The following is a 23408-nucleotide window of genomic DNA, read 5'->3' as shown; positions in this document are numbered from 1 at the left end:
GGGGCAAGCCCGCCGTCTACAACTACCCGGAGGGCGCCGCCTACGACTTCAACGCCGCGGCCGCCGCCTCCGCGCCCGTCTACGGCCAGTCGGGTCTCGCCTACGGCCCCGGGTCCGAGGCGGCGGCGGCGTTTGGTGCCAACGGCCTGGGGGGCTACCCGCCACTCAACAGCGTGTCGCCGAGCCCGCTGGTGCTGCTGCACCCGCCGCCGCAGCTCTCGCCCTTCCTGCACCCGCACGGCCAGCAGGTGCCCTACTACCTGGAGAATGAGCCGAGCGGCTACGCGGTGCGCGAGGCCGGCCCTCCCGCCTTCTACAGGTACCCGCGCCCCCGGCGCCGCAGCCGATCCGAGCCGATCCGATCCGATCCGATCCGCGAGGGGTGGCCGCCGCGCGCCCGGGGCGGAGGGAGCGAGGGAGCCGGGTGGGGGGAGCCGCGGGCTGAGCAGGCACCTTGCAACCTGCCGCGCGAGGAGCCCAGGACTCGCCCGAGGGCTAGCGCAGCCCTGCCTGGGCGTCCTTGTGGATCTGGCTTTGCAGAGTCAAGTTCTCTAGCTTGGCAGCTTAGAAAAAAATTTTTTTTTCCCCTTCTCCACCCCACTACTGTCTGCCCGAGAGTCAGATCCGAAACCCCGTGTGCTTCCTAACCAAACAAATAGTGGAAACCTCACAAAGCCGCAGTCGTCTGTGGGGGGAGCACCCCAAAGCAAAGGAGCACACGGCGCTTTGAGTCCCTCCTCAATGTCCCGCTGTGGTATCTCAGGCTGGAGGCGGCGGGGGCTAGGGGAGCTCCGTTTTTATCTGTTTATGATGATTTTAACATTTTAATGTGCTCGGAAAAGTTCCTTTCATCTAGAATTTCGGATCGGAAAGATGATGATGATGATGATGGTGGTGGTGGTTTTGGGGGCAGCGATTCCTAGCAGCGTCTGTCTGTCTGTCCTCCCCCGGGCCCTGGGTTCAGGGCTTGAATGAACTGAACCCTCAGAGAGCAGTGCAGGAATTGAATGGGTCTTAAGTTTCTGGGTTCTGCGTTCTCTAGCTGGGTCCTGTTGGAGCAGGTTGCTGGCCTATGACTCAGGGCAGCCAGGACTAAGGCAGCCCGTGAGTCTGAAACTTGCCATTTGGAAGCAGGCGTATTTTTGAAACACCCCTCTGCCAGTGAAAGCCTATTGCAGGCCCACCGGGCAAGGAAGGCCCAGGAGCCCAGTGCGGGTCCCTGCTGCCCCTTTCCGTCCCTGTGGCAGAAGCCTAGCCGGTCAGGGCACACAGGCGCGCCTGTGACTCAAGTAGCAAATGCTTTGTGTCCTTATGTTTTCTTCTAGTAGAGAATATACGTTCCTCCTCCCCCCTCCCTCCCATTTTCGCTTTGATAGTTTCTCCCTTCTCTTCCTGATGGACCAGGGAGGGGTTGGGTGGGTGTTGCTGGTGAATCGCTGTGCCCCGGGCCCCACAGGACAGGGATGCCCTGGAGTGGGGCTGGGAAGCTTCAGGGCCCACGTGGTGGCTGGTGCTGAGCTAGGCAGTGCCTGACTGTCCCGGCTGTCAGGTGCGCCTCCTCCCTCACCCAGAGCATGCACCCAGAGTCTGCATGCAAGCTGTGGACTTTCCATTCAGTGCCCTGTCTCCAGAGAAATCCATAGCGGAAGAACCAGAGGAGGGTGCAGATTGGTTCCAGAAGATCCCGAGGGCAGGTTTTTGGGGTGTCTGAACTTACCCCCTATCCTTCAGGCCTGCCCCCCCCCCCCAGGATGTTCAAGCACCTCACAGCCAGACAAGACCAGCCTGAGTTACTACTTCAGAGACAAGCAGGCAACACTTTCAAAACTTAAAAAAGAACCAGATTTTAACAAAGCCGATTGCAGACTCCTTTCCCTTGTTTTATTTCAGGGTTAAAATGAAAAGGGAAAAAGAAGTTATTCTGCCCACTTTATAAAAAAAAGTGTTAGAACAAAATACAACGATTACATCTAATTCACACACATTTTAAAACCCCTTGATGCGAAGGAAGGCTCTGCTCAGGGTGTGAATTCCATAACCTCAGGATGGACTCCAGAAACTATTTTCTTTTCCATTAATTTTCAGTTCTTTTATTGCAAATTAATGCCGCCGCATTTCAATGGGCACTAATGAGGCTGCTCCTCCGTGGATTATTTACTGCCTTGCTAATAATTACAAAGTGAGCTTGGTCAAATAAAAGGGGGATCACATTTTATTCAAAATCGTTCATCATCCCAGAGGCAAATAATATCCCTATAATGTGCCCCATCTTAAACTTTTTACAACAGATGATATTCAAATACTTTTAGAGTATTATAAAAAAAATGACAAGGAACTTTTTTAAAAAGTAAAAATTTCACGCAAGTAGGATTCTTTGTGGAAATTCAGTTTTAGAGCGATTTTTCCTTTGTAGTGTCTTTCCCATAACATCCTTCCTCTTTTGTTTGAATTCTACCTCTTATGACCCAGGGAGGAAGAGAGAGGTCTATGCAAGTGTTTATTTAATATTATTGAAAATATTAGTTAATATTTTTCCCTTTGAATAACACAGGGTACGATAAAAGAATTGAAGAAACCCTTTTAGGGACCTTTAACTGTCTTCAGTAGTCATCCAAAGTTTCGGGGGCCAAAGGCAGTGTTTTCAAAGTACTTGTTATGTATGACCCACAGAATCATGACATCAGTTTAGTGAGTCTAGACTAGAACATTTTTTTTAGGGGAATGAAATGGAAAAGAATATAATAGAAAATATCAGAGTGCATCATATTTGGTAGGGTGGGTTTTGTTTCCTGAAAATTGTTTTAATTATACCTGCTGGTTGTGCCGACTGTGATGTAAAATGTATTTCTTACTGTGGGTTGAGGCCAAAGAAATTTGAAAGCTATTGGCCTAAAATGTTATGTTTAGTAGAAAACAAAAAATTTAGGTAAGTGCCTGGTGGTTTTATCTGCATAAACCAAAAAGCTATTTTGATTCTCTTTATTTTATCTCTGGCTTCCCCCCCCCCCATTAATTAGTTGGTGACTTTAGATCAGTTAGATTAAGCTTTACTATTTTTGAGAATTTATATGAAGTTCACATTAGTTAGCATAAGGATGCTATGGTTACTTTCTTCTATTGGCCACAATATGCAGCCATATCGATATATGAAGCAATGCTACAGCTAAAACTGCCCTGGGCATATAATAATGTGAGAAACATTGTCACATATCCCAGCCAATTGTTATTAAGAGGAATACATTTATAAATAGGCAAGCTGTGACTTCCTTTGCAAGATGTGCCTGACCTACAATTTCATGATGAAGGCAACTGGGACACATCTTATCCTGGGTTTCTTTTCAGAGTTCAAACAACTTAGGAAAGTTGGACCAAACTAAAGATGAAACTTAATCAAATCCACTATGATTGTTAAAATTCTAACGAGGTATTTAATGTTCCGTGTTTATTTCAGTTGTATTACTCAATATTCTTGAAGGCCAAATAATGCCCACTGCTCCAAATTACTTGACAATTACACAAACCCTTTGCATCAATGTCAGTGCCCTGGTAATTTGTATACTATTACACTGGCTGCATGCTTTGAATGACTCGTCTGTCCACTCATGATCACTTAAAACTATTTCTTAACTTTGAACAAGGCTCATCTCCAGGAAGAGATTTTAATGGCTAATTTTCAAGTTTCCAATAATTCTGTCCTTCTATTTTGGTGATATTTTAGCACCCTTTCTTTTCTTACTTCTTTTCATTTACTTAAATTGTTACTGTTCACCCGATATGTTGTGTTGGTCTAAGAATAGTTCAAGGAGCCGCATTTTGCCTCGAGAATGAGTGTATTTTCGGTTGAGAACGGAATCATGTCTTCAATCCCCATTTCATTTTCACCTACTCCATGTGGCTTGTACCTGTTCGGTAGAAAGCTCCTGAAAGATAATTGGCACTTATTCTAATTTTTTTCCTCACAGTCAGTTAATTTGGGTTCTTAGGTTATTTTTGTGAATATATTTAGGATATGACGTTCATATCCAGGGAATATTCAGGTTTGGCATTTTGGTTTCTAATTGTTTTAAGGGTATAAAAGATAGGGGCAAGAAATGGCAGGAATAATAGATCAGGAAAAACTATAAAGATCTCAAACTTTCTGTTAATGATAAGACATTGGTAATTTTGTCAAGTGAGATAGTATGTGTGAAAGTGGTACATAAGCTGCCTATGCATTCAATATTTTATTATTTTGTTCACACATTAATAATTGTTCTTGTACTTTTGTAAGCTAGAAGATAGTAGGGAAGATTAGATTGAAAGTGGGCAGGAGCTTCACTACAAATAGAGATTGATGATAATATGAAATCATTTTCTTTGGCAGCCAAATTTAACTAAAATCTTCATCACCATCTTCAACCTTTGCTTGCAGCCAGGGCTATCATAAAGAATATTTATCTTGCCCTGGCTGGGTAGTTCAGTTGGTTGGAGTGTTGTCCCATACACCAAAAAGGTTGTAGGTTCGATTCCCAGTCAGGACACATACCTAGGTTGGGATTCGATCCCTAGACAGGAGGCAACCGATAGATGTTTCTCTTTCACATCGATATTTATCTCTCTTTCCCTTCCTCTCTCTTAAAAAAAATCAGTAAACATATCCTCAAGTGAGGATTAAAAATAAGTAAATAAAGGTAGTGCACCTTAAACAAAAAAAAGCATCATCCGAGTCACCAAGGTTGCTTGCGGGTTTGATCCTTTGTCAGGGCACACACAAGAGTCAACCGATGAATGCATAGATAAGTGGAACAACAAATCCATGTTTCTCTCTCTCTCTCCTTTCCTTTCTCTCTAAAATCAATAAATAAAAAAATTAAAAAGAACATTATTCTTATAGATACATTTTTTAAACGCCGAGACCCTGATTATGTGAAAAGAGTTGTGCACAAGGAAATGTAAGAGCTTTAATTGTATTTTTTCTAAAATGCATACTCAGTACAAAAACAATACCTCGAATGCCGGCCTGTGATTGCAGTATTATTTTTAACGTAACTTTAGGAACACAGTCGAGAGCGCAACATGCTGTGTTCCCTTCTTTCTCATGATACATTGGATGGATAGAGGCAAGTAAGCCATCGAGTTTAATTCCAAGTCCCCGTTTGCTTACCGAAGAACGGAAAACATAGTGGCCACAACTGTTTAGAACCAAAATGCATGGGCCAGGAAAAGAGGCTATATAATCCCCCAAGCACAGCCACTTGAAACCAGCCACCCAAAGTGAAAGTGTGAGAGATTTCAGAGAGAGGCATTCCACCAAAGTCATCGAGGAGTTTTATTTTATATTTTGAACTCTGCCAGCGAATTGCCGAAGAATATCATTTTAAAAACAGTGTGCCTGAGCTGTCTCCTACTTCATCCCTGAAACATACCCCTTCCTCTGAAAGCTGAGGACTTAAGTGGGCGAAGGGTGAAGGGAAGCGCCTTTAGGAGATTCTCGATTTCAGAAGGGAGAAACCATAATCCCCCAATTCCGTACCGTAGAGAATAGTAGTAAGAATTATGGGGGAAATTTTGCCTTAATCCACAATGCTTTTAATTATGTGTATATGCCTAGACCCTATTGAAGATATGAAGATTAGAAAGGAAACTATTTTGGTCCCAAACAACACATTTTATGTAGTTTAATAAAGTAATACTTTCAAGAAAGGGTCTTGAATAAGAAAGGGTCTGCCTGAGGCTTATAAATGACATGAAGGTGTGACAGTAGAATCGATGATGGTGATGGTGGTGAGGATGATGGTGATGATGATGATTATGGGGTGATGATGATGATGGTGGTAGAGGTAGTGGTGGTAGTGGGATGATGATGATGGGATGATGATGATGGCAGCAATGAAGTGTTGTGGGTAGGATTTCTGGATGCCTATTATATAGCCAGAGAAGTTTATCCTGTACAGAAATAGCATCTTTTAGTGTACTTCAAATTTTTGTGAAGTTATAATTTAAGTAAATTGTCAAAAGTTTCAATAATGATATTATCAATAATTTTATACCATAAATTGAATAAGTAATTCTAATTGCTACACAGAAAATTAAAAAAGAAAAACCCAAACAAGCCTGGGTTCTTTTCATTTTTCCTCTGAACTTTTTAGAGGGATAAATTGTATCCTCAGTTTGCTTCCATAACATCCTCTACTTTCATCAAAAGTATTGTCTTTAATGAGATAGTAGGCTACTTTGTCTGGTCATTTTCTACTTTCTGGAGCTCCTATGAATTACACTTGGGAAAATTATAGTCCACTTAAGGTTAATAAAGTTAATTAAGACACATTGAGGGCTGGTCATTTATAAACGAGCTCTCAATACACTCATATGTGGTTATTTTTTTTGAGAGATCTCCAAATGTTGTCAGCCACAAGAAGAATGAAGGCCTCTGCCATTTAGTTTCAGATTCTCACCTCCAGCTCTGAAGCTGCAGGGTTGTCTGGTTCAAAGGTCCCCCCCCCCCCCCCGCGCCCCATTCCCTGGTTGCAACCCAGCCTGCATCGCTTGGCTGGCCAGACTCATTCCGCCTCTTCCCAAACAGTGGTATGCAGTGTGAGCAGGGCCCTGTGGCCCACGTGTGAGCATGCCATGCCAGGCACTACTTTCTGAGCAGTTTTCTAGGCAACTGGACTCACTTTCTGACATAAAGGTTCTGGATTTTTTCTAAGACCCTTTACACTCTGTTAGGCCTCGTTTTCTGTATCAAGCTTTCTTTCTTTCTTTCTTTTTTTTTTTAAACACTCGATCTGTATATTCCTAGTTTTTTCCTTCCATCTTTTCTGGTTTATTTTTTTTATTAACCCATTTCATTTTTTTTATTTTAATGAAATTTGAAATAGGACTCAACAGATTGCCTAACCAGCACTGGTGAGCCAGTGGTATAAGAATATGCCTTAACATTCTAGAGTGGCATTAACTACATGGAAAGTTTTAGAAAATGAGGGTTTTTTTTTCCCCATCCATAAGCATGGAAGCATAAAACAAACAAAATCAGAGCCTGGCCAGTGTGGCTCACTGGTTGAGCATTGACCTATGAGCCAGGAGGTCACGGTTCGATTCCTGGTCAGGGCATCTACCAGGTGCGGGCTCAATCCCCAGTGTGGGGTGTGGAGGAGGCAGCCCATCAATGATTCTCTCTCATCATTGATGTTTCTATCTCTCTCTCCCACTCCGTCCTTTCTGAAATCAATAAAAATATTAAATACACACACACACACACACACACACAAAATCAGAAAGAAATCTTCACTTAGTGGAGTTGCTTTGACATCTCATTCATTCATTCATTTGGTTACCTTGTTCCAAATTGTGTAGTTCATCCATGGCATAGATGACATAAAATGCATTTTTATATGCCAAGCAGTTCCTAGATCAGTGTTAGCATTTAGCAGCCAGGAAATGCTACGGCATGAATGGGGAGGTCCTAGGGCCTCATCCTTCTGCGTGCGGATTTGGTGTGGAGATCAAGTACTTTCTTGGCTGCTGTCTCCTGGGTTTCAGGTCCATGAGAACTTGCCCACGGCACGTAAAAGCCGACGGCAGTTCCCCCCTCTGCTAACAAAACCACTCGTTTTTGAAATGTTGTAGGTGTGCCCGTGATCTGTTTAACTCATTTCATGAAGGCATTTGAAGTGGTGTTATTCCTTTTGTAAAGCTTTTGCAAGGCAACACTGTTATCAGCATAACTGATTTCGAGAGTCCTTAAGGGTCCCATATGCTAACTTTGACTTCTGCCTTTGTTGTTTTGAAGACCTTACAAATGCTTGGGTTTATTTCTGTTGGAATATTTCAAGCAATTCAGCGAGAAAGGATCTACATTCCAATTTGAGTACAAGAGGCAATTTAGTTGCATTGAGAAGTGATTTCCTTTAGTTGTCTGAGGAGAACGTGGGGGGCTGTCGGAGGCCTCTTTGGTTTCTGAGAGGAGGGGCCCTGAGCAGCGGTCCAGACCATCACTCTCGGTGCTGCGCTTCTCTCCGCCCTCAGCGAAGTGCATGGCACGGGCACGTCCGGAGGGGCTGTGAGTTGGGTGACTGGCTGCTGAGGTGGGCAGGGAGCAGTTACAGTGATCCGCTCTGGCCTCCTGGCTGGGAGAGAGGCCATTCAGGAGGGACCGTCAGCTGTGATTGTAAGAATGTGGGGACTCTGTGAATCCCCCCTTCCTTCCTAAAAAGAGAAAGGATTCCCCAGGACATTCCAAGTCCAGCTCACCCCATTATTTCCGGATTCTGTACTTACAAACTTGCCTACTGTCCAAAATGTATTTGCAACCCCCAAATCAATATTCATGACACTTTCTGGGTCGCTCACTGACATGCACAGAGTGTGAAAAATCTGAGTCATCGGCCGGCGTGCACGTCCCCAGCTGAGGTCAAACGAGGCGACGCTCTGCCTTCTGGTTTCAGCTCCTACTGTAAACAAGTGTCCGGTTTGAGGTCTATTTAGTGCCACTTACAAAAAAAAAATTATCTTGTGCTTTTTGTTGGTGATTTTGCTGTTCAAAAATGACCCCCGAGGATAGCCCTGAAGTGCTGTCCAGTATTTCTAAGCACAGGAAGGCTGTGATGTGTCTTATTGAGAAAATACAAGTGTTAGGTCAGCTTCATTCACACATGAGTGCTGTTGGCCATGAGTTCAATGCTCATGAATCAACAATGTATGTTAAGTAAGGTGTCTTTAAACAGAGTCACACACAGCAAGGCCATGCATTGATTGGTGATGAAAATGTTATGACCGGAGCCTTATGAACACTGTATTTCTCCGAGGGGCAATGGTCCTGCATTCACTAATTCAGTATTTGTGACCACTTTATAGAACATAACTACCGCCAACCATGAGAACTGATGCTTATAACAGGTGATTAAAGCACGGGGTGGGAAGCCAGGCAGCTTAGGTTTCTGGGTGACTCCTGACTAGTTGGGATCTCTGGCTCAATGTGCCTCAGTTTACTCATCTGTAAAATGTCAATCCAAATAGGGCCCGCATCTTTTGGTTGTTGTGAGGATTAAAGAAGTTTATAGTTGTCAAGAGCTGAAAACATGCCCAGGGCATAGCAGTCATCATTTTGTCATTACATCTTCAGACAGGAATTGGCAACCACACATCGAAGAAGGTGAATATGAATCTGGAACATTTGGAATTTCCCTGTTGGCTTAGTTTGCCTTCAAGAGACAAAACCTAATATCCTATTGTGATTAGAAGTTAAGCTTTTCCTAAAGAAAGCAGGGAGCTACTATTTCTTGAAATGCTTAATATATGCAAGGTACTATGCTAGAAAACCAAAAACAAAGCAACTGTCATAAACTCCAAATAAGGAAAAAATCAATCAATACAAGGAGGAAGGGGCATTAAGGACTGTGGACTGAAGTGATCCCAGAGAGGGAAGTTGTTGAAACTGATGTAGCAGTTTATAAAGCCCTTAGGAGGGCAAAGAGGGAACTTCTGTGTACTTTGAGGAAAAGGAACTGGGGAAGGATGAGGGACGAAAGCTAACAATCATAGAGCTTCTACAATGATGAATTTTCAAACTTGGCTGCACAGTAAAATCAAGGATGATTTCAGAATCATCCAGATGATTAAAAAAACGACTGGGATCTGGGCCACATCTGAGTGGTTCTGATAATTGCTCTGGGGTTGCAGTGGGAATAAGCAATTTAGAAAAACAAAACAAAGCGAAAAACTCCTTGGACTTTTTCTCCTGTGTAGTCCCCTGATTTGCAGCCTGACAGCATTTCTCTAAGTGGGGTCATAATTAATCTCCCTCCAACCATGTATCTCATTTTTAAAGATGAGGCTGTGCAGTTTGGAGAGGACTGAGAGGGTGCTCAGGGTTTTGCTGTGCTTTCACCCTGAATAGGAGTGTTCAAGCCTAGATCTGCCTGACTGCAAGTCTTCATTTTATTGAGCCACTTGGGTATCAGAATCAGAGGGTAAAAGGCGTACTGAGGGGGAAAGATGACAGTACCATTGATTTCTACTCATCTTTCCAATATAAGATTTGAAGGAGTGAGTTACAATGGATATTGACTAGATACAAAGCAGACACATTGAAGAAGAATATGAGACTGCAGACTTTGCCATAGAATATGAAGATGAAATTAGGAGACAACCTGAAACACGGTGCCAATAGACACCACGGCCAATCAGCTTGCACGGTTTAGGTTTTCGTTACGTGTTTAGATAATTGCTGGTAATTGAAGCTCTTGAACTCGCCCCCAACAGGCTTCCCTTTCCTTTAGTTTTTCAGATAGTGGCCACGTGCCAGACTCTATTATTGTGTATGAAACTTTAAAATCTTAAATATCAGTAAACTTGGTTGGTTGCACAGAATTTCCAGTTGTGTGCTTGGGAGGTTCCTTAGAGTCTTTAATGTGGAGGACTGAATTAAAGCTCTCCTTGTGTGCTTCTCTCCTTCATGAAGTATTTGCACAATTCTGTCCGCCAATAGAACGTGTTCTGTTTTTATTTATCCTGCCCCATTTTGCATTTTAGAAGACTCATTTATTGGTAAGGGAAGCAGACATGCAGGCACCCCGCCTTGGCCCCCGAGCCCAGGGCAGGGTTTGGTGAGGCTTTCCCACATTGCTCAGTTCTCAAGGCTACTCTTTTCCTCATGTAACTCTGCCCAGAATCAGCAGCTAAAAGCAAGTCTTTGAAGTTTTAGAAACGTATAACAGCAACTTCTCGAGGAAGACGTGAACCTGGGTCTCCTCCAATGCTTGCAAGACTTGAAATCCAGGTTCCAGGCCCCACACAATGGGGGACTATCAACTCACCGGCCCAGGGCTCTTTGGTTCTTTGTTCTTTGTTTCTGATGCTCAGCAATTATGATTGATGAAACCAAAGTTGCTTTTCTAGGAAGAATCCAAGCGTCTTCTAAGAAGTCTGTGTTTGACCTGAGGGAATAGCTAGCAGAGTCATCAGGGAATTTGTAGAAGCAGTCTAGCGTTTTCATATTGAACACTGTCATTCACAGAGATGCAATATTAGCCATTTTCTAGCACGTCTTAACACAGACAAGAAATTTCTTCTCAGATATCTCTCCTGCTATTTTCTCCTTTCTCTACACATGGCCAACTCCCTATTATTGCTGCAATAGGTTCCGTACTGGGTTTTCGGTTTGTGAGCTTTCAGATTTGAATTTTTCGGTTTCCTCCCAGAGCATAGTTGACATACCAGAGTGTATGTCTGAGCTGGTCCTTTCCTCTGCTTTTTAAAGAAGCCTGCAGTGGCTTCTCACTAGTCATAGGTCAAATGCACATTCCATAGTGTGGCATTCAAAGCCCTTGGAGTTTAATTCCAGCTGAACTCCTCCCATCACTCCATGAAGCTTTTGTTCAAACCATACTTAAATGGCACTTTCCCACTTCTGCTATTCATAGTTACTTTCATCCCTAACATGTACCATTTATTCCCATCTCTGTTAGGCTGATTCTACCCAGAATTCAAGGCTCAACTCAAATGCCACCTCTACCATGGAAATCACCACAGAAAGCCTTTCATTATGGTTGTAGGTAGACTTGTCTCCCTCATCTGTTTAATAAATTTTATTAATTGTATATATTAATTTAATATATTTTTATTAATTAATATATCTATTCACTCACTCAGCACACTTTATTGAATCATGTACTGACTTGTATTGTACATACAGAGATTAGACACTTCATCTATCATGAAGTCACTCATAGTCTAATGAGGGAGATGTCAAGTGAATAGACTTGTCATACACTTGTTATAAGAATTGTGATAAAGGAGGGACCACTAGGGACACAGAGGAAGAACAGGCCCCCATCTACGGATGCCGAGGTCCAAAATGGTTTTCTGGAAGGATTTGGCCGGGCAGAGAAGGGCAGGGCAGGGGTGTGAAGAGAGGCTGAGTCTTAGCCCCTGGTACTCCCTTCAGTTCCAGTCCGGTTCTTTGATCAGAATAAATGTTTAGTAATTTATACAGCTACATTGTTGAATTAACACAATAAGGGCAAATTGCTAAGAATCAGAGAAATAACTTGATAATAGCAATTGTTAGTATTTTTTTGAGTATAGTGCACAAGGCACTGTGCTGAAAGCCTTAAATGATCATCTTGCTGAATCCTTACACCAACCATAAGAGGCTGGCACTGTTATTATTCTCATTTTATTGGAGAAGAAACTAAAACTGAGAGAGGGGAAGTGACTTGTCCAAGGTCACACAGCTAATAATGGAGGACTGGGGATTCTAAATCCAGAAGTTGACTCTGGAGCTCAAGTTCTAACCCACTAATTATGCAAGAAAACTGGTGGGATGTCTTATGTCACTGATAGACTTACTCAGCAGTTGGTGTGTTAATTCCTTGTGATATCTTTATATTCCGTTGTGACAATGATTTATTACTTTTTTAATTAAAAATTTTAAAATTATAATTTACATTCAATATTATTTTGTATTTGTTTCAGGTGTATAGCATAGTGGTTAGACAATCATATACCTTACAAAGTGTTCCCCCCCAATATTTTCATTACCCACCATACAGAGTTATTGCAATATTATTGACTATACTAGAGGCCTGGTGCGCTAAATTTGTGCACGGGCAGGGTCCCTAGGCCTGGTTGGCGATCAGGGTCGATCAGGGCCTTTCGGCTGCCAGCCTGGGCCTTCCTTCCCAGGCTGCTGGCCAGGGCCTTCCTTCATTCCACGCCGCCCCCTGGTGGTCAGCGTGCGTCCTAGCGAGCGATTGAACTCCCGGCCTCAAACTCCCAAGGGGACACTTTGCATATTAGCCTTTTATATATATAGAGTTCTTGTGCTCTACTTTATAGCCCCATGATGACTTTGTAACTATCAGTCTGTACTTTCCAATTCCTTTATCTTTTTCACCCAGTCCCCCAAGCCTCCTCCCCTCTAGCAATCATCAGTCTGTTTTCTGTATCTATGAGTCTGTTTCTGTTTGGTTTGTTTATATTGTTCTTTAGATTTCACATATACATGAAATCATATGGTACCTGTCTTTCTCTAACTGACTAATTTCACTTCGTATAATGCCCTCTAGGTCCGTCAATGTTGTCGCAGATGGTAAGATTTCATTTTTTTTATGGCCAAGTAATCTTCCATTGTATATATGTACCACAGCATTTTACCCACTTGTCTATTGATGGGCACTTGGGTTGCTTCCATATCTTGGCCATTGTAAATAATGCTGCAATGAACATAGGGTGCACATAGTCTTTCGAACTAGTATTTTGGGTTTCTTAAGATATATTCCCAGAAGTGGAATCACTGGGTCATAGGAAGTTCCATTTTTTATTTTTGAGGAATCTTCATACTGTTTTCCATTCTGCATTCCCACCAACAGTACCAGAGGGTTTCCTTTTCTCTGCATCCACGACCGCAATTGTTGTTGATTTATTATTGATGAGAGCCAGTTGTGACAATGATTTAATCTTAGGCTATGTCCCGAGGCTACTTCTTTTAGTTTTATGGAAAATGGCTATTTTTAAGATGCTTGCTAAAAGCATGTTTAAACAATTTTCCATTAAGTAGGGGGGATGTTTTCCCTTCTAATATCAGAATGAGCCATTAAATAAAATCCTACAAAGACTTCCTGATAGCATCCTTATGCATGTGAAACCCACCCAAAAATTTTAAATCTGGACAGAATTATAGTGTTATTTTGGTTCACCCCCCCCCTTTTTTGCAGAAAAAAGTAATAAAATCACAGTATTTTCAATCTATCTCTGTATTTTCCAAATGAAGCAACAGAAGTCTAGAGAGGTGAAGGGACTTGCTCATGGTTTCCCAGCGAGGGCAGGCAGAGGCAGGACTAGAACCTTGTCTGCCTCCAGCCCACTGCTCGTCTGCCTCCAGCCCACTACTCCCAGCCTCTGTTCACTGAGGACATAGAGGCCATGCTGGACTCATTGCTGTAGTTCTGGTATGTGGACCTAAAGCTCAAGCAAAGTGGGATAAAGGGATGATGCTTGATGCTGATCACTATAAAATTATAGTGATGGCCAAAGTGAATGTACTGGCCATGCCTGTCTAGATAGGCCATCTGTTTAATTGGCATATGGTCCCTGTGAATTTTTTTTTACCTTGGTGTGCCACTTCAGTTTTAAGGATCTAGTGGAAACTTATTTCTTATACCACTTACATTGTTTTCTTTCAGTTCTAATAACTATATCTGGTTTCCTTTGTGATTAAAGATTTCCTTTCTTGTTTTTCTTTTCTTATTTTCTGTTTCCAGGGCTTAAAGGTTAGGAATTACTTTACCAGATTTTTCTTGAGACTTATGAGGACTACTTTCAGATTTCTAATGCAGTTAGGTGCTATTTTTATTCCACAATTTCCAATGTGAAAATGGAACTTGCATGATTTCATAATAGATATTTCACCTTAGTATTGGCAAAATTAAAAAAATATAATTCAATCTGTGCTTGATCCAGCAGCCAGGTTACAATAGACACTTTTTTGTAACATGGTCCTTAAGTTGAAAAACATGTGTCTTCGTTGAGGCTAATTATGTTGGTTATATACTGTTTACTATTAAATTTTTCCTCTTGTAGTTTAATATTGTTCCAGGAAATGAAATGTAAGTTTAATAAGAATGGCAATTAATGGAACCATATGTCATAAATATAATTAATGTTCCTGATAAATGTATTAAATCAGGACATGGCTGATGGGTAATAATTGTACTAAGCCAAGTTGATTTGACACCATTTCTTCTGTAGAAATTTATATTTATCAGGATAAGATTTAAAATTAAAACTATAATTTTTTTCACTTTCATTTTTACTAATGAGTTAAAGAACTGTTAGAATTGTCAAAATATTAAATTGACAATGAAAAGGAGGTAGTAATAACTTTATAGTTTGCAACACAAGGAGAGCATGTAGGAATGAAATATGCTTTTGTTAGCATTCTATGCCTTTTATATGTGTGAAAGAAAAACAATTGAGGTGGTAGAACTTAGTACAGACTTCTTGAAGTGGCCTTCCCACTTATTTTCTCTCTTATCAAAAATTGTAGCCCAAAATGTATTTTCTTCTGGTGGCAACAATGATATCAATATCCTCTCAGCAAAATGACTTCCACTAAGAAGGTGGAAACAAAACTACCATAATGATTTTTTCCCCTCTTGCCATTACTTTTATTTATTTACAGGGTGGGGCAAAGTAGGTTTATAGTTGTGAGCACCCGAAACAGTTTATTCTTGTATTATTATTTATTAATTATTGTATTATATTATTTATTAATTATTGTATCAAATTATTATTTTCCATATGAACAGGTGTAAACCTACTTTTACCCCACCATGTATTTATTAATTTTTTTTTAATTTTTAAAAAATGATGGTTTACATTCAATATTATTTTGTATTAGTTCCAGGGGTATAGCATAGTGTTAGACAATCATATACTTTACAAAGTGTTCCGCCTGATATTTCCAGTACCCACCTGGCACCATACACAGTTATAAGAGTCATGGGGATGTAAAGTACAGCAGAGGAAACATAGTCGATAATATTGTAATAACCACGAGGATGTTGTAAGAGGCTTTAGCCCTACCTTCTGCATCCTGGTGGCACTTTGCAGGCAGGTGGTGCAAAAACACAGACAGGATGATTAGGTCAATGGCAGCTTTTTCTAAGTCAATATTTCTCCTTGGAAGATGATCATTTTAACCACCTCAGAGTTTAGGCTAAAACTTTCTAATTGGATCTACAGGAAGGAGAGCCACAGCAGGAAGACAGAAAGTGAAAAAGACCAGTTAAAGCCACAGGCCTCCTGGTACTGTGCCAGGTAGTACTTACCCGTGACCTAAACGGTGTGAATCAGAAGGTGCGTTCGTCTTTAAACACCCAAGTAATTTCAGTAAATGGGTGTTTAATGTGATATCGCCTTGGCCCAAGAGTTAACGCACCTTCAAAATTGCCTACTTTTGTCCAATACAGACTTTTATCTCTTGATGAGAAAAACATGGTGAACCTTGTGATCATTAACCTTCCCCACTGTCCTGAGCTCAACTCTGAGATCTCTGCTGGCCCGAGGTATCTCGGAGCCTTCTCTTAAAGGCACCATGTTTCAGATTGCCCAGTAAAATACAGGATGCCCAGGCAAATTTGAATTTCAGGTAAAAAGCAAAGCATTTTTTTAGTATAAGTATGTCCCATCTGATATAATACTAAAAAAATTCTTTGTTGTTTATCTGAAATTCAATTTAACTTGGTATCTGTATTTTTATTGGTTAAATCTGGCAGCCCTAACTATGTTGCCTCACTGTTAACTGTTTCTTTTTTCTTTTTCAGGTTTTTTTTTACTGTGTTTTTATTTTGGGGGCCTGAAGGTTATCTTTTATGGCTTTCCGCTCCAGCTAGTATACAGATGCCCGCCTATCTTTTCCTACCAGGAAAGGGAACATGCCACTGTAGAGTTTGCATGTTTATTTTTGCCACCATTATTGATTACAATTCAGGATCTAGCTTTAAAGTAAACACAGAAAGACCTAGCTGTTCATTCTATTATCTGAAAAGACAGGCAATTGGAGCACAAGGGGAAATATTACAACGGAATGTTACAATATAACAATTCTGCATGAGGAGAAAATTCAGGAGTCAAATCTAGTCAAAGACCTGGGCCTCAGATTAGGTAGCTTTTCTATGTAATATAGTGAGTGCTACAGAAATAACACGTTTCTTGGTTGTTTTGGGGGAATTCTCTTAGTTTTGTGGTGTTATTGGATTTCAGAAAATAGTTTCGAAAAATGCTTCTCTGAAATGCTTCCCAAAGGGTAAATGACTTAGAAGAAAGGTACAACTCCTCCCTAGGTAAAACATTAAACCGATCTGCACTCCTCCTACCTCGCGTTTGCAGCACGTTGGCTTGGCTGAGCTGCGAGCAGGAGAACCTGAGCTTGGCCATGATGGCTTGGGAGACAGCGTCTTACATGAGGGGCCAGGATGCATGGCTACCGATGGGCTAGTAGAGAGGGCGTGTATCATGGGGGATCTCCACTGCATGAACACAGGGGGTTTGTAAAGAAATCAAGGTGTGAGCCCTAGCTGGTGTTGCTCAGTGGTTAGAGCATTGGCCTGTGGACCATAGGGTCCCAGGCTTGATTCCGGTCAAGGGCACGCACCTTGGTTGCAGGCTCCTCCCTGGCCCAGGCCCTGGTTGGGGTACTTACAGGAGGCAACCAATTGATGTGTTTCTCTCACATCGATATTTCTCTCTGTCTTTCCCTCTCTCTAAAAATCAATGGAAAAATATCCTTGGATGAGAATTAGAAAACAAACAAACAACAAGAAATCAAGGTGTGAAAAAGGAGATGCCCAGCTGTCAGCGAGATAAGGAGATGCTCTAATCTTCTGAGCATGGGTGGGCCAGGTAGCTATGCACGTGTAAGAAATACTCTGAAGTCTTTTTGGTGAGGCCATGGCAAATGAAGTGAGAGCGAGAATTCCCAGGTCAGTGGAAATACCTCCTTTTACTCAGTTCTAACCCCAGGACAGTAAAGAATTCTGAGTCAAACTCCAAGGCACAGTGGGAGGGGAGAGTTGGAGCAAGGCTAGAAATGTGTTCTCCAGGGTTCTCAGCCACTTAGGAAGCTTGTTGTTTCAGCGGGTGACAGCCGAGGCCACTGGCTGACAGCTGAGTGATTTTGCCCCAATTGGATGTGAGCCAGGTGTGAGCAGAGCACGGGCGATGGGAAGGTAGTGAATCGGAGGTCGGTTTAGTTGATTGTTTTTGCCTTCATACCATCCTTACACCCTGCAAAACTGCATCAGAAGAATCAGGAACAGCTAAATATAAAAAGTTATAAATACCAAGGCCAACTCTTGTAGGAAGATAGAGTAAGTGGGATAGAGACTGGGAATCTGAGCCTTTATCCCCAGAGATTTTAGGTTGCCTCTGACTCCACTGTCTAGAGTCTACTAGACACAACCATCGGAGGATACTTCCCAGAAATGAGAGGAAGCTGTGGAGGCTGCTGCCCAGAAATGAGAAGAAGCCATGAAAATGCAGAGGCTGGAACTCGCCAGTCTGTGCTGGGAGGCCTGGGACTCTGATGTGTCCAAAGATTAGCGAGGCACCTGTTTCTGTCTGTTTATTTTCATTTCACAGTTTTTATTAATTCTACTCTCAATATTAGCTAGTTTTAAAAAATCATCTGAAAATGTCTCTCATAATATACCTATAATTTACAACCTTTTTTTGATTGTGCTAATATACCAATCCTGGGAAGATTAAAAAAAATTGATTTGTTATTTTTAGAGAGAAAGGGAGAGGGAGAAACATTGATGGGAGAGGGAAACATTGATTGACCACTTCCCACTCACCGCCTACAGGGGATCCAGCCCCAAACCTGGGCAATGCCCTGACCAGGAATCAAACTGGCAACCTTTCAGTGCATGAGACACTGCCCAACCAAATGAGCCACACGGTCCAGGGTCCAGGCAGATTTTAGGGCAAATTCATTCTGGAGAGTTGCTGTGACCCCTGGAACCCTAGCCCTGATGCTCTTCTGGGGGGTTGGGGTACCAGTAGTTTGAACTCTGTATGGGGGCCACTGCAATAATGAGGCGACGGGCCAGGCCTTTATTGAGCTATTGTAATCCTTGGATTTGGTCTTCAAGAGTGTCACTATGTTTTAGAGGGTGAGGTTGGCTGCAGGCTAGGGCATTCATCACGCTGGCTGATGAGGTCGTTGATGCTGGTGGAGTATGGGGTCAGCTATGGATCTGGTAGGTGAACTGGGTACTTGAGACTCTGTGGCTTTAGAAAACTGCTGACTTCCTGGTCACCACATTGGACCATTGATCTAAGAAATAATTGAAATCACTGTTTGGCAATATGGTTTTGAGATCACTGCAGCCTATTGATGTGCTGTTACCTTATTCTATTGATGTTGTAAAATGGCCACCTAAGTTCACTGGATGGCTGACCCTGTTCATTCATTCATTCAACAAATGTTTATTGGCCAGTTTCTCTATGTCAGGCACTGGAAATAGACTTGTGATCAAATCAGACAAATGGGTAAAGGTCTCATTGCTAAGGTGACCTTTAAGCAAAGATTTGAAACAGGGAAGGGTCCCATGAGAATATGCCAGTGAAAAGCATTTCAGGATGGGCTCTCAGCAGTGAAAAGGCCCCCAGGCAGGGACATGCCTGGAGTGTGTGTACGACAGTGAGGCCAGACTGACTGGAGTGAAGTAAGAAGGTGGAGGTGAGTATGGAGAGGAGTGTGGGGTCAGAGTGAGTAGGGACCTTGAAGGCCATGATCAGGATGCTGGCTTTTACTCCAAAGGAGTTGGAGACCCACTAGAGGATTTTGAAGAGAGAAACGACCTAATCTGACTTTTTATTGTGAAAGTTTTCAAATCTTAACAGAAATGAGGTGATATAATGACCCTTCATGTACTTATCACCCAGTTTTGATGATGATTATTTTTATTTGTAGATATTTCCATGTTCAATTCGAAAGGATGAAGACTTTTTAAACACAACCACATTATCACTATCATATTTTAAAAGTTAAGATTTAAAAAAATATATCAAGAATTTGATAGGTACTTTGAAGGTGATGGATCTCCTGACAGTTGTGATGTAGCATGTGAGAGAGGAGTCAAGGACTGGACAATAATTAAACTCCTTTTCACTGTCATACATTCATTGGAAGATTACTAGTACACACTTCAAAATACTCTTCAAAGACTAACACCTGGCTTCAGGATTTTTAGTTTCTTTCCAGAAACATTATTCAATGCCACCAATTCCCCAGCTAAATAAAGTATTGTTATTTCTATTTTCAAATGATGCTAAGTGGCATAGAGTTGCTGACATGTTAAGTAATTTATTCTAGAGTTCCTTAGATAGCGGTTGGGAAAATTCTGGCAAACTGGGAGTGACTTACCCACACCTGAGAATTCTTTTGCTCTATTTATTATCTCTTCTTGCCTATGGGAAATCTGGGCAGGCAGTCGGGTACATGTCAGGCCTGATGTACCAACCTCTCAAGGTACTTTAATTATTCCAAAGACTATCATGGCGCTAGTTTCATACAATTCAACCGAATGGAATTCAATTTAAATAAACTCGAAAGATTTATCGGCTGCCTCCGATATATTAAATGTTGTTCACAAGGTTTCACAGTCTAACAGGCATGAAACCTGTGTGACCATTCTTTGCAATGCAGTATGAAGGTGGGGAGGGGTGTGAGAACATGCGGGACAAGGTGTAGAGGTAGCAAAGTGGAGAAGTTGAGTGTGAGAGCAATTGGGATTTCTCCAGGCTCCCAGTGGCTGGGCAAGGGCGTTGTGGGCAGGACACAGCGTGAGCAAAGGCAGGAAGGCAGCAAAGGCATGGCAGGAATGGGATGTGCACAGAACTGGCTGCTGGCGTACAAAGCACCTGGAAGGTGATTGAAGGAGACGCAGGAGATGAGTTTGGAGAAAGTGGCCAAGAAGCTCCAGAGAGCACGTTGTATATGTTACCCTCGGCCAAAGGGATACTAATAGCACGTCAAACTCCCAAACTCCCTGCACGATATAGAACCGCCGCCGTGATGGGGGGTGGGGGGTATCACACACCAACCCAATCGTCTCTCCATGAAATCCACATAGTGTGCGTATCCCCCGTGTTCCAGCGTCACAATCTGCTTTGTCATGTCTACGCCCCAGGGTGATTTACCGGGTCTTCTGGGGACTTAGCAAGACTTTTTCTTTGTTGCATCAGCAGCAAAAGAATTGGTTGTTTTCTGTCGGGTGGATAAGAATAATAAAAGAAGAGTAACTCCGAAGGTTAAGTTTTAACTTCCACATCTAAATGATCCCTTAGTACATGCCCAGAGGTGTTAACATTTCTGGTCACTGATTATGTTTGAAAATTTGGCCTTATCATGGATGAAGTCGTTCTGTGCAAAAGAGCTTTTTTAAACCTGATCCAGATGGTCTCCTATCCAGAATGGCTCAGCTGCTCTGGAACTCTGTCCAGCCTTGTATGCTACTCGGGCCATGCCGCGGGCCATGACTGAAGCTTACTTTGCCTTTGATATCTCAGCTGTATTTTCTTCTATTCAAGTTCCCACCTCAGTCATTGTTGCTAGAGCTCAGGGGACGAAGGAAATGCTGAGCATGCAGAAGTGCTGTCCCTCTTTTCTTTGTCTCTCCATTTCCTGCCTCCTTTCCTTCTAGTTTTCTTTTTCTTCAGGTTTTCTTGTGCCTCAGATCAGAGGAGTGGTACTTTGCTGGGAAGTCACATCATGCTCTTCATGATGACAGACTTAAATGCTCTGGAGTAAATACCACCTCTTCCCCACTCATCCTTTATGCATTTTACTAGCAATACTCTTGGGAAAGAGTTTTAAAAAATTGGCTGTGCTCTCGCGAGACCCAGCTGGCTACAGATATTGTTGGTTGGAGGCATGGGACAGCATCGCGGCCACACATCCGCAGAGCTGGAAAGGAACTTAGAAAACATAGTCGAGACCTGTCATTTTGCAGAGAAGAAACTGAGACCCAGAGTTTGGGTGACTTACATAAGCCATGCAGCTGTTATTGGCAGCTTTTTGCCTGGAACCCAGGAGTTCTGACTCACTCTAGAACTTTCCCACCGCGGTGCCCTGCCTCCCTTGTTTGATCCCGAAGCTTGTTACATCTGCAGCAGTGTGATCCCTAATGGCATACAGGTTCCCAAATGCTTTTTGTAAGTAAAAAATTCCATTTGCAAATCTGGATGTGTTTGTGTGGAGCTTTTATGTGATGACATGTTGTCTTTATCTCTCGAGTAGGATCATAAACTGGATGATGGATGAATCGCACTTAAAAGCAGACCAGAGGCCAGTGTTGGAGCAGGAGTGGTTTTGGTATTTGGAGCTCAGCCTGCAGTGCTTTTTCCAAAATGCTCAAGTCTTCCTCCTTGAGTTCTGTTTGCTTGGGGCAGAGGCTACCCTTCTCCTTGTTCTGTCTGCTCCCCGCCTCTTTTTTTTCTCCTTCCCCATCTGTCCTTTGTTCTAGGATGCTAGTAAGTAGATGCTTATGCAATGCTTATGCAATGCTGTTGAACGAATGAATGCATTTCTTTACATTTCTGCATAGGAGTCAATTATTATTCTCCTACTATCGTGTCATATTTTCTGTGGAAATCAGACTAGAAATGATACTTGTTTCACAAAGGTGTGGTGTCAAACCACAGCTCCCTCTTGACTTACCTCTTGTGTAATCCATGTGCCTTGTGGTTTCTGCATACCATTCTGGGCTTCTTGTCCTCACCGCCCATTAGCACTTGTAAGAGATTGGTTTGTAGAGAAAGGAAAGGTGATGAAACTCTAATCAGGTCATTTGGTTACACATTAGTAACTGATAAAAGGTAAAAAGATGTTGACTAAATGGCATTGTTTAGGGAACTTCATGCCAGGCTCTTCTTGTTTCCCATTAGTGTAGAGATTCAATACTTGCTTGTATTTTGGGGTGAAGATAGTTTTGTTAAGTGGGTGGGAAAACCTCTTGACATTTAAGGGGAGCCTTGAGTTTTCAATGAGGAACGCTGATGTTCTTTGTGCATAAGGAATTACAGAACTCTCGAAGAGGAACATTAATGACACATCATTTTCTATTGTTTTGTGAAGTTACAAAGATGTGTCTGTAATCATATTTTTAGGAAATATTCAAACTTTCATCAAGCCATTTTCCAGTATGACTATCAGCTTCATTAAGTCCATTTCCTGGAACTAAACAGCATTCTCATTCTTTGCACTAGAAATTGAATCACCATTTTCCCTCTCCAAAAAGTATTATTGGCCTCGTGATAAATCATTGCAGGCGGTTTCTGATGGGATTACTATTGATGAGGGATAAAGTCTCAAGTAATGACTCTGTTCCCAGATGTGACATCCTCTGCCCTTGACCTGGGATGCCTTTTGGGTGGAGTTTCTGAGGATTTCATTTTGTGATGAGAGCCTGGCCTTTGGGGCTGGGCGATCTGAGTCCTTAAGTTCACAGTTTCTGGATTGTGTGACTTCGTTGAGTTATCTAATCTTTCTGTACCTTGGTTACCTCATTTCTCAAATAACTGAAGTAATCATAGCACTGCTTAGAGTCATTTTGAGGGTTAAATGAGTTAATTACATATAAAGCACTTAAAATAGTGCTGCCGCAGCCATCAATTTAGTGTGAAAGTTTGCTTGCCTACTCCCCCTGCTCCTTTTATCTCGTTAGACCAAAGGTCACGCTGGGTTTTCCAGAAGTCCAGGGTTGTGGTCTGAACTTTGGCAGAAGCTGAAATAGCAGCTATAACTCTCTCCCTGGACAATTTTGTGACACTGTGTTGAGCTGCATCTATCATCATTTTTTTGGAAGAAGTTTTCTTTTGCACCTTGTAGGAAAGAACATTGCCTGCCTCTGGGTATTAAG

General features: G+C 42.2%; 1 protein-coding gene across 1 annotated transcript in view; it reads left to right on the top strand.

Annotated features, from left to right (window-relative positions):
* The first annotated feature begins 9 nt into the window (after window positions 1–9).
* The window catches only part of ESR1 (estrogen receptor 1), a 203794-nt gene continuing 180395 nt past the window's right edge, over window positions 10–23408 (top strand). The window contains exon 1 of the mRNA XM_006102212.3: window positions 10–319. The gene's annotated coding sequence lies outside the window, so the exon portion shown is untranslated. The remainder of the gene's footprint in view (window positions 320–23408) is intronic.

Source organism: Myotis lucifugus, unplaced genomic scaffold, assembly GCF_000147115.1.
Source record: "Myotis lucifugus unplaced genomic scaffold, Myoluc2.0 scaffold_405, whole genome shotgun sequence".
Classification (NCBI taxonomy): Eukaryota; Metazoa; Chordata; class Mammalia; order Chiroptera; family Vespertilionidae; genus Myotis; species Myotis lucifugus.
The sequence above is the reverse complement of the archived record's forward strand: the minus strand, read 5'-3'. Positions and strand labels throughout refer to the sequence as shown.